The sequence below is a fragment of the Taudactylus pleione genome, unplaced genomic scaffold (genome assembly GCF_031769625.1).
Source record: "Taudactylus pleione unplaced genomic scaffold, aTauple2 ptg000264l, whole genome shotgun sequence".
NCBI lineage: Eukaryota > Metazoa > Chordata > Amphibia > Anura > Myobatrachidae > Taudactylus > Taudactylus pleione.
Window position 1 is genome coordinate 1,869,887 of NW_028284666.1, and position 12,889 is coordinate 1,882,775.

Consider the following 12,889-nt stretch of genomic DNA (forward strand, 5'->3'; position numbering starts at 1 on the left):
TCATTCCCTGTGGGCAAACCATCATCTACTCAGACATTGTCCAAAGCTTCGGCTGAACGTGTTCAAAGATGATAAAAGAGATTGGACAGCCTTTTCATGGCAGCTGGGTGGCATTTTGCATTTGGAAAAGGACATGTCCACTGTTGAAGGTGATTTATAGATATTGCCGCAATGTATTTTACTGTTGGCCAATATTTCTTATGACCGGCAGAAAGTCAGTGTTATAGGGGACACATAAAAACACACAATCATAAATTCCTTACCAGGCTTTGTAAATTATCTTTCCATGTAATATGAGTCCTAAAATTGGGATATAAATGTTTTGTTTCAAAAGAAAACACATTGTTTCATATCTAGTTGATGGTATTGTGCAGTGAGTTTGCAATTTGTTATTACTTCATCATTTTTTATTACATAGCGCCTAGATATTATGCAGTTCTGTGCGGAGAATATATGATCATTCATATCCGTCCCTGCCCCAATCTAAATTCTCTAGAACAAGAATACACACACACTAGGGTAAATGTTTAGCAGAAGTCAATTAACCTGCCAGTATGTTTTTTTGTTATAGGGAGGAAAGTGGTGCACCACGTAGGATGGAACCATTGGTACATTATATCCACTGTCATTGTAATTTGGTACTATGGCTTATCTTTTCCAGTGCTGCCTTCTGCATTCACTTACATTCACCACACATGATTGCACTGGGGGAGGTAGACTTCATTAACTTCCCCTCCCTCCCTTCAGACTATGGGCCTCATTCAGCATTGCATGGCCTCTTACTCAGCTGGCTGGTGGCCCGGCACCATCCACCATCGCGACCGATGTTTGCGATGGTGTACCCAGCCTACAACCTCGGTCACAGTGCTGGGATCACAAATGCAGATATTAACATACACCTCCTGCTGCATTTGCATATTATCAAGGACGAAATTGCAAAGCTGAATCACCCCCTATGTGCAGTATATTGATCCGGCCAGTATAGATACAAAGCAGTTTACAGACTTTGCAGTTCCCATAGGGTTCTGCAATCCCTCTGATCAGCTTCAATCACATTATGCAACTGAATGCTGACAGCAGCTGCAGAAATAATTGTAGTGGATGTGAACTAATATAAGGCCAGACTTTAGCTTTTCTATAGATTTTTAGGAATGATATTAAGGGTCCATATCCATACCCATCCACGCAGTGAACCAAAAAAACAAAAACAAATCATATTACCCAATAAAATTAATGGGTAGAATGTTTGGATTGTGTTTATTGCATGAAACCTGTACAAAGGGCCTGATTGAGAGATAGGCACAGTACATATCGCTGCTGCGTCTTTGAACACAGCAGCAACATGTAAATATGCTAATGCTACAGAAGGCATCTGGTGAAAAAGACGCCTCCTGTCAGCATCTGCGATCCGAGTGCTGCATCCGGATAAACATTGCGATGTTTCCAGCATGGCCAGACTGAGTAAGCTGAAGCTTACTCAGTCTGGCCATCTCCTGCCCGCTTGTGAGGCCAGGAAATCTGTGTCCTTCGATGCAGACCATGGCATCGGCACTCCCAGGAAACGGGTGATACCCTTGTTTCTGGGAATGCAGACTGGCACCATCCCCTCCTCGCCCCCAAACGTCTGCACCGTGTCAATCATGCTGCAGCTTGGAGGCACTGCATGCGATCACACAGGGACTTGTTCTGCACATGCGTCGAACAGGTCTTGTGCATGCACAGGCGCCCCACCATTGGAGATGTGCATAAACCATCAAGTTTACGTACATCTCTGAATTAGGCCCAAAGTACATTGTACTTTACATGCAAGGCTGGCACTACCATTAGGCAAACTGAGACAGTCGTCTAGTCATCTAGAGCATTAAAGTTTAGGAGGGGCTAAAACACTGGGGTCTATATACTAAGCCTTGGAGACAGCTAAAGTGGGCAGAAGCAAAGTAACAACCAATCAGCTCCTAACTGTTACTTTACAGGCTGTTGAAAACAGACAGTTAGGAGCTGATTGCTTGGTACCACTTTATCTTTCTACAAGGCTAAGTACATTGACCCCTCAGTGTTTTAGCCCCTCCTAATTTAACATTTAACTTTAATGCTCTAGACCACAGGTTCTCAAACTCGGTCCTAAGGAACCCCAAACAGCGCATGTTTTCCAGGTCTCCTCAGAGAATTGCAAATGAAATAATTAGCTCCATCTGTAGATCTTTTAAAATGTGTCAGTGAGTAATAACTGCACCTGTTCACCTGCTGGATGACCTGGAAAACATGACCTGTGTGGGGTTCTGATGGCCAAGTATGAGAACCATTGCTCTAAACGACTGTCTCTGTACTCCTGACACAATTACAGTGCCCTGCGATTTGGGGTGCTATTGTGAACTATTATGCAACAATCCCCTTGTTGCATAGTTGTTTACAATTGCACCCCAAATCGTGGTTGCAATTGAAGCAAAAATGCTTCAATTACAACCATATGCAAAGCGCAACTATCTTAATATGCGCACTGTTTGGCAACTGTAGTATTTGTGCCTGGTTTACACCAGCCTTACCTTATATACACTAACATCTCACTTGTGCCCATGTGTTATCATTTCTAGAAATGCTGGATATATAATACATTGAATTTGCTTCAAGTGTCACCGTTTTTTCCTTATTCTCCAAGGAATGCATTGGCTATTATACATCAATAAAACGTACCCCCTCCCCCACTCCAGATACACTATGCTGCTGATACAGAGTTGCGCGATGCTGCGACTTTATGCTAATGCTAGTAAAAGCCCTTCCCCTTGTGCACAAGTGTGCATCTGAATTGAAATGTGTAATGTGACTGAGCACCCACTTTGTGTGTCTTTAGATGCAACAATCCTGCTTGATGTGGCTTTAGCTGCTACCATAAGAGGCACCATCAAAACTTGCACCAGCCCCATGCTAAGTACAGATTCTACTTCATAGTATGGTCTCCAATGTAAGTGATTAAGGGCCCGAATCAGAGGTGGGCGGTAAAGCTGCGACTGTGACTTTTTGTGGAGTCGCAGCAGCGATAATATGCAAATGCTAGTTTCAGCCTACCCCTTGTGCACTAGCATGCGCCGGAATGTGCAAGCACTGAGACACTCACTTTTAATGTCTGTGGATGGCCAACTCCGCTGGTGGTTCCAAACACTCCATTATCGGCGCATCATCGCGTCCACCATCAACACTTGCACCAGCCTATCAGGGCCGGATTGATTGCCACATGGGCCTGGAGCTGAAAATGACCAAAGGGCCTATTATGAGAAACAGAGGTGGCGTGACCAGTGCTGTGTGGGTGTGGCCAGTGCCATGTGAGTGCGTACTCCCCTATACTCTCTGCTCCAATGTCTCCCTAAATATGTAAAAGAAAAAAAATCCTTCATTTTGTGAGGTAAATAGAAATACAATTTTACTACTTATGATTTATGGCTGACCTTGTGGAGAGCAGATGGAGAGTCAACATCATGTTGTCATGACAATGGCCTATTTTTATGTGGAGGCCTGGAGCTGTAGCTCCAATCGCCCCATTGTTAATCTGGCCCTGCAGCCTATGGCAGACGCAGTGTCTCCTTCTGAAATTCCACCGAACATGGCGTCTATGGTTGTAGCTTTGACAGAAGTAATATTGGTAGTAGCCAGTGACTGTTTGAAGCTGTATATATATATATATATATATATATATATAGCATGAGAGATGGCACTCAAAAAACAAGTTGTAATATAAACACCCTGTCACTAAGCAAGCTAATCGCCTGCAGAGTAAACAAAAAACCAGCACTCACATTTAGATGAAGTCACAGGTTTATTCACAAGGCATGTAAACAGACATACCACATAGCTATCAGTGACCCAACGATCGTTTCAGCTGTACTTCAGTTTTCCTCAGGGGCTGTACTGAAGTACAGCTGAAACGATCGTTGGGTCACTGATAGCTATGTGGTATGTCTGTTTACATGCCTTGTGAATAAACCTGTGACTTCATCTAAATGTGAGTGCTGGTTTTTTGTTTACTCTGCAGGCGATTAGCTTGCTTAGTGACAGGGTGTTTATATATATATATATATATATATATGTTAATATTAATATATATATATATGTATATATACACTTAAATGATCGCATGTGTATCCACAATGCGTGCACACATATATACAGTTGCTATTGTAAATAGAAACACACAGCGCACCTTTTTACACTGCATGTAGACACACAACGCATACTTACATATAACCATAAATATACACGCACTCATAAAAGGTTCCTGCACATTATGGTTTATATTAAAGTTATTAATTATGATGTAAAATGCATGTATTTAATATTTATGGTATACAACATGATAGACATGGCATGTTTGGTACTAAACACACACTGTTTATTTCGAGGTATCCGAATCTATCAGCGAGGAAGCTGCATCTTGCGTTCGATGGTTAGGGAATATAGGAAATTATTGGTTAGAATGTATACACTGTAATGTAGTGTCTCTATCTAGTTTAAATCAATGAAAGAAAGACAATGTAATCTTTAGAATTGGGACATACCCCTAGTGAACTGTCCTATGAACTACAGCGTACTATAAAGAATCAATGGAATTATGTTTGTCCTTCTACATTGTTGTTATCATGATCTGTTAGGGTATATAGCCTGTGTCCCGGTCCCAGTTAGTAGCCATTCTCATGGATGACCACAGACCTCAGGATTGATGATTGTAACTGGGACTGCTGCACTTGCATATGTATCGACTGTACCTTATGTATTTAATAATCCTTTGCGCTCATTGTTTAGATCAAAGCGCGTAATACTCTTTTATTGTAATAATAACTTTTGGTGCTTTGGAACCACACTCAAAGTCTGGAAAGCAATTATTTCTTGTGCAACTTGCAACGCTAATTAGTGATATTTGGGTATAAAGGTTATTAGGTATTCATAGAAGAGAAAGGGGAGACCGCCAGGAGCCGCGGAGACCTCCGGTAAGGTAAGTGCTGTTTTTTTTCCAGCAATAAATACGCGCACGGGGTTTTCAAAACTGAAAACACGCGACCAGTATTTTGGAAATTGCATACTGCGGGTATCGGGAGTGCGCATACCTGTGGTATTTCTAAATTGGGCGCGAGATGCGCGATATTTTTGACTCGCTAAACCTCGCGCCCAATTGGATATGCCCCAAAGTGTCTTCAGATCAAATATAATAATACTAAATTTTAACACAAAATTCGATCTGAAACCACAAAACTGAATTGAAAGAAACAAATTTCAAACTGCAAGTTGAATTTCAAACCAGTTTGTAATATACAATCTTCTCTACCTTCACAGAATCCTACCTATGATCAGCGTTAATAAGGAAGAATAAGGTAACAGATTCCCTCAAAAATCTGTCAGTTTGGAAATAAATAAAATCCTGCCACTTCAGTCAAAGAAGGGAAAAGGTAAGGTTTGTAGAGACAGCAAAGCTCTGCATTACAATCATCAAGATCTAGTTTAATTTTAGGGATGTAGTTATGATACCTCTGCATGGGATCAGGCCCGGCGCAGTGGCAAACGCAGGATTTTTAGAGGGCGGTTTCCAAATGCTTGCTTTGGAGAGGTCAGAATTAGCACTTAACCAGCTTTAATATACGTCACACAAAGTATATTTTGTGACATAATTCCAGCATATACAGGACCAGTGATCACAGTAAGCCCAATAGATGCGGCAGTAGGGCCATCCTGCCTGAGCTGAATGTTTTTATTTTACATGTGGGCACCATTCCAGAGCATTGCAGCAATTCCAGGAGTCTGAGGGAGCAGCAGAAGAACCTAACACTGCCCTGGACATATACAGTACTATGTACATATTGGTTTTGTTATGCACTGGATAGTGTATTATTAGATGGTATTAATAATGTGCCCTATTTATAATCTATAGCACCCCTAACAGTGCATGTTTTCCAGATCTCCTAGTTGATGCATAGGTGTATTTATTACTGGTTGACTCATGTTAAAAGATCCACGGGTGGTGCTAATTATTTCATTTGCAATACTAAGAAGAACATGCAGCACTAGTTAAATTCTATTATATTACCATTTCTATTGGGGTCATGGTGTGGGCTGGGAAGGGGGGTTTCCAAGCAACCGGAAAACCCCCCTGCGTTTGCCCTTTCAGCGACAGGGGGGTACTAGGGGCACACCTGTGCCGGGCCCCAAGATTCTGAGGGACCCCGAGGACTATGGGGCACAAACCACATCTCTGCCGCGGGTCTGCAGCTAATAGTAACTACTTCAGTGCCCCGCTGGCCACCCGTCTGGCTTGTGTAAACTCCTACCCATTGTTTTCCCCCAAAGGGTAAACCCAGCGCCCCCCCGCCAGGCCCATCACTACTCACTTGTATGTATGGAGTGTGGCCGGGAGTTGGACGCTGGCGTCATGACGTCATGTGCACCACGCTCCGCAGCTGCACCGGGCAGCCTGCCTGTATCCCTGGCCTCCTGCTGCGACAGCCATCCACCGAGGAGTAGGCTCAGCAGCAAGGCCAACCAGGAACCACACTGAAAAAGACCACCGCCGCCTGCCTGGCACATAGAGAGACAGGCCAGCAGCTCTGCACCATCCTCCACTGTCTGTCCCAGTGGATGTTAGTAAAACTGACATCAAAACAGAGTGTACATTTTATTAAGATTGACAGTGTTCCTAATTATACATATAGGCAGCTCCAGTCATCTTACACATATATATTTATATATATGTATATATATATATATATATATATATATATGTGATATATGTGTGTGTGTATATATATATATGTGTGTATATGTATTTATATGTATATATATATATATATGTGTGTGTGTGTGTGTGTGTGTGTATGTGTACATATATATGTATTGTGATAGGATCACTGGTAAAGTGGTCTGTGGCAGGGACATTTATCCCAGATTCCTGTCCTATGTGTTTAAAATCCCCAGGAGAAAGTCTGCAGCGTAGCAGGCTTGAGTCTCGGCTTTTTGAAAAGCCGGTTTGGGGCCTGGGGGTTGTGGGTGAGAGGAGAGGGAGGGCTCCACCCACGGCCACTCCAGGTTTTGGTTCTCGCAGCCTGGTAACAGGCTTGTTAGTTTTCCACCTGAGAGTGGCCAATATAAGCCTAGTTTGTTTAGGGCTGATTGTCTCACCTGGGAGAGCAGACAGGGAGTTTGCTCAGAGACACTTGGAAAACCTATCTGTGAGTGTTGTGCTGTACCTTTGTTGTTGGCGAGGACATTAGGCCCTGCCAGGTTCTGGTAGTGAGGGAACTACCTGTAAAGTTAGTGCCCCGACAGGACTAGGATTTATATTTATGTTTTCTTTATATTTCTGACATTGTACAATAAAGACTGGCGCCGACCAGCTTGTACTTGCATCCAGACTGGTGTGCTGCTTCCCTGCTGCTGTGTGTGTGTGTAAGGAAGGAGTCCTCTACCCAGGAGAGGGACCCCCTAACCTAACTGTGTCACAATATGGTGGAGAATGCGGGCAGCCACACACACTGAAGTTGCAGCAAGAGGAAAACTTTCCATTTAAAAATTAAAGGGACAGACACCCAATTTGTGAGTGTGGAAATAACACTGTGTCCTTGGAGTCCCATAGAGGAGGCGTCAGCCAATGCTCAGAGAGGCAAGGTTCAGCTTCCAACCTACACCCCAGGACAAAATGGAAGAAATTATTAAGGCCTTGCTCCAAGCTACAGCAGCTCAGCAGGAGACTAACAAACTTCAACAGGTCTCCATCGAGGAAAACAGACAGGCCATAAAAGAGGTGTTACAGCACCTGGTCGCCCGACCCAGAGATGTTAATACTGGTCCTCCCACCACCACTCACTCCGTACGAGCCAGTCACTTCCTCCAAAAGATGACTTCGGGCGATGATGTGGAGGCCTATCTCACCGCATTTGAAAGAACGGCCGAAAGGGAGAGTTGGCCCAAGGAGCAATGGGCAAGTCTGGTGGCACCTTTTTTGTCTGGGGAGCCACAAAAAGCATATTTCGACTTATGCCTGGCAGATGCCAAGGACTATAAAAAACTAAAACAGGAGATCCTAACTCGCTTGGGAGTCACCACCTTTGTTCGTGCCCAACGGCTCCACCGCTGGGAGTTCCATATGGACAAGCCTCCACGTTCACAGATGCATGACCTCGTCCATCTATCCTCAAAATGGCTACAGACCCGAGACGCTGACGGGACCACAGATCGTGGAAAGGGTCGTGATGGACCGGTACCTGCGATCATTACCTGTGACTCTGCGCAAGTGGGTGAGCCATGCAGACCCTAAGTCTGCGGACCAGTTGGTCGAGCTGGTGGAGAGGTATGTGGCAGCTGAGGAGCTGATGAGTATGCCCCACCGAGCCCCGATGGCGCACCGGCGAACTCCCACAGACACTGGTAAGACTGTTCCAGGGGAGAAGGGTGCTGGGCAGTGGAATGTACCTAATACTGAGGGTGTAGAACCTGGAGACAGGCCTGCCAGGCCAGGAAGGTTCTTGCCCCGTAAACGACTAGACATTAATATGATTCAGTGTTTCCGGTGTGGTGACTTTGGCCATATTTCCGCTAATTGTTCACTTACAACTGAACCTATGCAATGTGATACTGCTCATGTCTACCGCAGGACGTCTTTCTTTGCACAGACAGCCTGTACGGCTGACCGGCAGGCTGAGACTGATAAGCACATGTGTGTACTCACTGTATATGGCAACCGAGTAGAGGTACTGTTAGACTCTGGTAGCTTGGTGACACTTATAAAAGCTGAGCTGGTGAACCCCTCGAGGCATAAGGGGAAAACTGTTGATGTGACCTGCATACATGGGGATAATCGATATTATGTTACTGCCGAGGTGAACATCGAGACACCATGTGGCTCTGCTATAGTTTCTGTGGGTTTGGTGCCTGGTCTGATGTACGATGCAATATTGGGGAGATACTTTGCTCACTTCTGGAAATTGTGGGAAAGCCGTTTTGTTCCAGAAGTGAACAACCCCGGTCCACTTGAGAAGGTTGTCGATATAGTGGAGGAGGGAGTTTCTTCTGAGTCAGAGTTATTCCCTTTTCCTACTATGGTTGGCGAACTAGAGAATGCAGAGCGTGACGGTGGCCCGCCAACTGATGTGCCTCCCATTGAGGTGGGAAGTGTTGTTGGGCCAGTGGATCATCTGCCTGATTTAGAGGTCAGAAGAGAGGTCTTTGCCGTGGAGCACTTGAATGACCCTACTTTGGTAAAAGCCAGGGAGAATGTAAAAGTAGTTGATGGTAAACCCATAGACCCTGATAGTCCTTTGTCCTATCCCCACATGGCAATGTGTCAGGATTGGTTATATCAGGTGACTAAGAAGGGGGAAGATGTTGTGGAACAACTAATAGTTCCCAAAGCCTACAGAAGAACAGTGTTGGATCTGGCCCATGGTCGTATAACGGCAGGTCATCTATGGGTAGAGAAAACCACTGAGCGAATAATGCAGAGGTTTTTCTGGCCCGGGCTTCATAAAGAGGTGTCTGACTTTTGCGCATCCTGCCCTGAGTGTCAGTATCATGCTCCCAGGCCACATTTTAAGGGTCCACTAGTTCCATTGCCTATTATAGAGGTATCGATAGTGAGAGAGCACCTGGAACAGGCTCAACAGGCACAGCAGAGGGTATACAACCGCAATGCTCCGTTACGCAGCTTTGCTCCTGGGGACAGAGTGTTAGTATTGGTTCCCACGGGGAAAAATAAACTTTTGGCTAAATGGCAAGGGCCCTTTGAAATCTTAGAAAGAGTGGGACAGGTCAATTACAAAGTTTACCAGCCGGGGAAAAGAAAGCCGGAACAGATATACCATATAAATCTGTTAAAGCCCTGGAAAGATAGAACGGTACTGTCGGCCATCCGAGCCCCTCCAGTAAGTCCAGGGCCCTTAGTTCCCGAAGTGACAGTGGCAAAAACCCTGTCGGCAATTCAACAACGAGAGGTCAAGGAGTTTCTGGTTAGAAATAGGGTGCTGTTCTCTGACGTACCTGGGAAAACCTTGGTCGTTAAACATGACATCATCACTGACCCAGGGGTTAAAGTTAATCTAAAGCCCTATAGGTTACCAGAAGCACCAAGAGCATCGGTGTCGAAAGAAATTAAAAATATGCTAGAGTTAGAGGTTATTGAAGTATCACATAGTGAATGGTCAAGTCCCATTATGTTGATTCCAAAGCCCGACGGGAGTGTGCGTTTCTGCAATGACTTCCGAAAGTTGAACAGTGTTTCAAAATTCGATGCCTACCCGGTGCCACAGTGGAGAAGGAGACGTTGGCCATAAAGTGGGCGTTACAAACTTTTAAATTTTCAGTGGAACACAAGCCAGGGGGCCTGTTGTTTAAAGCAGACGCGTTGTCACGCGTTCATTGTTTGGGGGGCTTCAGTTGTTCCGCCCCATAGGTCGAAACAAAGGGGGGGGATATGTGATAGGATCACTGGTAAAGTGGTCTGTGGCAGGGACATTTATCCCAGATTCCTGTCCTATGTGTTTAAAATCCCCAGGAGAAAGTCTGCAGTGTAGCAGGCTTGAGTCTTGGCATTTTGAAAAGCCGGTTTGGGACCTGGGGGTTGTGGGTGAGAGGAGAGGGAGGGCTCCACTCACGGCCACTCCAGGTTTTGGTTCTCGCAGCCTGGTAACAGGCTTGTTAGTTTTCCACCCGAGAGTGGCCAATATAAGCCTAGTTTGTTTAGGGCTGATTGTCTCACCTGGGAAAGCAGACAGGGAGTTTGCTCAGAGACACTTGGAAAACCTATCTGTGAGTGTTGTGCTGTACCTTTGTTGCTGGCGAGGGCATTAGGCCCTGCCAGGTTCTGGTAGTGAGGGAACTACCTGTGAAGTTAGTGCCCCGACAGGGCTAGGATTTATATTTATGTTTTCTTTATATTTCTGACATTGTACAATAAAGACTGGCGCCGACCAGCTTGTACTTGCATCCAGACTGGTGTGCTGCTTCCCTGCTGCTGTGTGTGTGTGTAAGGAAAGAGTCCTCTACCCAGTAGAGGAACGCCCTAACCTAACTGTGTCACAGTATATATATACAGTCAGGTCCATAAATATTGGGACTGACAGAATTTTCATTTTTTGGCCTCTATTCACCACCACAATGGCTTTGAAATGAAACAAACAAGATGTGCTTTAACTGTAGACTTTCAGATTTAATTTGAGGGTAATTACATCCAAAGCAGGTGAACGGTGTAGGAATTTCAGCGGTTTCTATATGTGCCTCCCATTTTTTAAAGGGCCAAAAGTAATGGGACAAACTAAACAATCCTAAATCTAACTTTCACTTTTTAATACTTTGTTGCAAATCCTTTGCAGGCAATTACAGCCTGAAGTCAGGAACGCATAGACATCACCAGATGCTGGGTTTCATCCCTGGTGATGCTCTGCCAGGCCTCTACGGCAAATGTCTTCAGTTCCTGCTTGTTCTTGGGGCATTTTCCCTTCAGTTTTGTCTTCATCAAGTGAAATGCATGCTCAGTCGGATTCAGGTCAGGGGATTGACTTGGCCATTGCATAACATTCCACTTTTTAGCCTTAAAAAACTCTTTGGTTGCTTTTGCAGTATGCTTCGGGTCATTGTCCATCTGCACTGTGAAGCACCGTCCAATGAGTTCTGAAGCATTTGACTGAATATGAGCATATAATATTGCCCAAAACACTTCAGAATTCATTCTGCTGCTTTTGTCAGCAGTCACATCATCAATAAATACAAGGGAACCAGTTCCATTGGCAGCCATACATGCCCACGCCATGACTCTACCACCATCATGCTTCACTGATGAGGTGGTATGTTTTGGATCATGAGCAGTTCCTTTCCTTCTCCATACTCTTCTCTTCCCATCACTGTGGTACAAGTTGATCTTTGTCTCATCTGTCCATAGGATGTTGTTCCAGAACTGTAATGGCTTTTTTAGATGTTGTTTGGCAAACTCTAATCTGGTCTTTCTGTGTTTGTGGCTGACCAATGGTTTACATCTTGTGGTGAACCCTCTATATTCACTCTTGTGAAGTCTTCTTTTGATTGTTGACTTTGACACATATACACCTACCTCCTGGAGAGTGTTCTTGATTTGGCCAACTGTTGTGAAGGGGTTTTTCTTCACCAGGGAAATAATTCTTCTATCATCCACCACAGTTGTTTTCCGTGGTCTTCCGGGTCTTTTGGTGTTGCTGAGCTATCCCGTGCGTTCTTTCATTTTAAGAATGTTCCAAACTGTTGATTTGGCCACACCTAATGTTTTTGCTATCTCTCTGATGGGTTTGTTTTGATTTTTCAGCCTAATGATGGCTTGCTTCACTGATAGTGACAGCTCTTTGGATCTCATATTGAGAGTCGACAGCAATTGATTCCAAATGCAAATGTCACACCTAGAATCTACTCCAGACCTTTTACCTGTTTAATTGATAATGAAATAACGAGGGAATAGCCCACACCTGTCCATGAAATAGCTTTTGAATTGATAGTCCCATTACTTTTGGCCCCTTAAAAAGTGGGAGGCACATATAGAAACTGTTGTAATTCCTACAACGTTCACCTGATTTGGATGTAATTACCCTCAAATTAAATCTGAAAGTCTGCAGTTAAAGCACATCTTGTTTGTTTAATTTCAAAGCCATTGTGGTGGTGAATAGAGGCCAAAATTTGAAAATTATGTCAATGTCCCAATATTTATGCACCTGACTGTATATATATATATATATATATATATATATATATATACATATATATATATATGGGTGTGTGTGTGTGTGTATATACATATTGTGATAGAAGCACTGGAGAATTCTGGGATGGCATATATGTGTGTCCCAGATTCCTATCATATGTGTTTTAAAAACCCCAGGAAAAGTCTGTTATGCCAAAC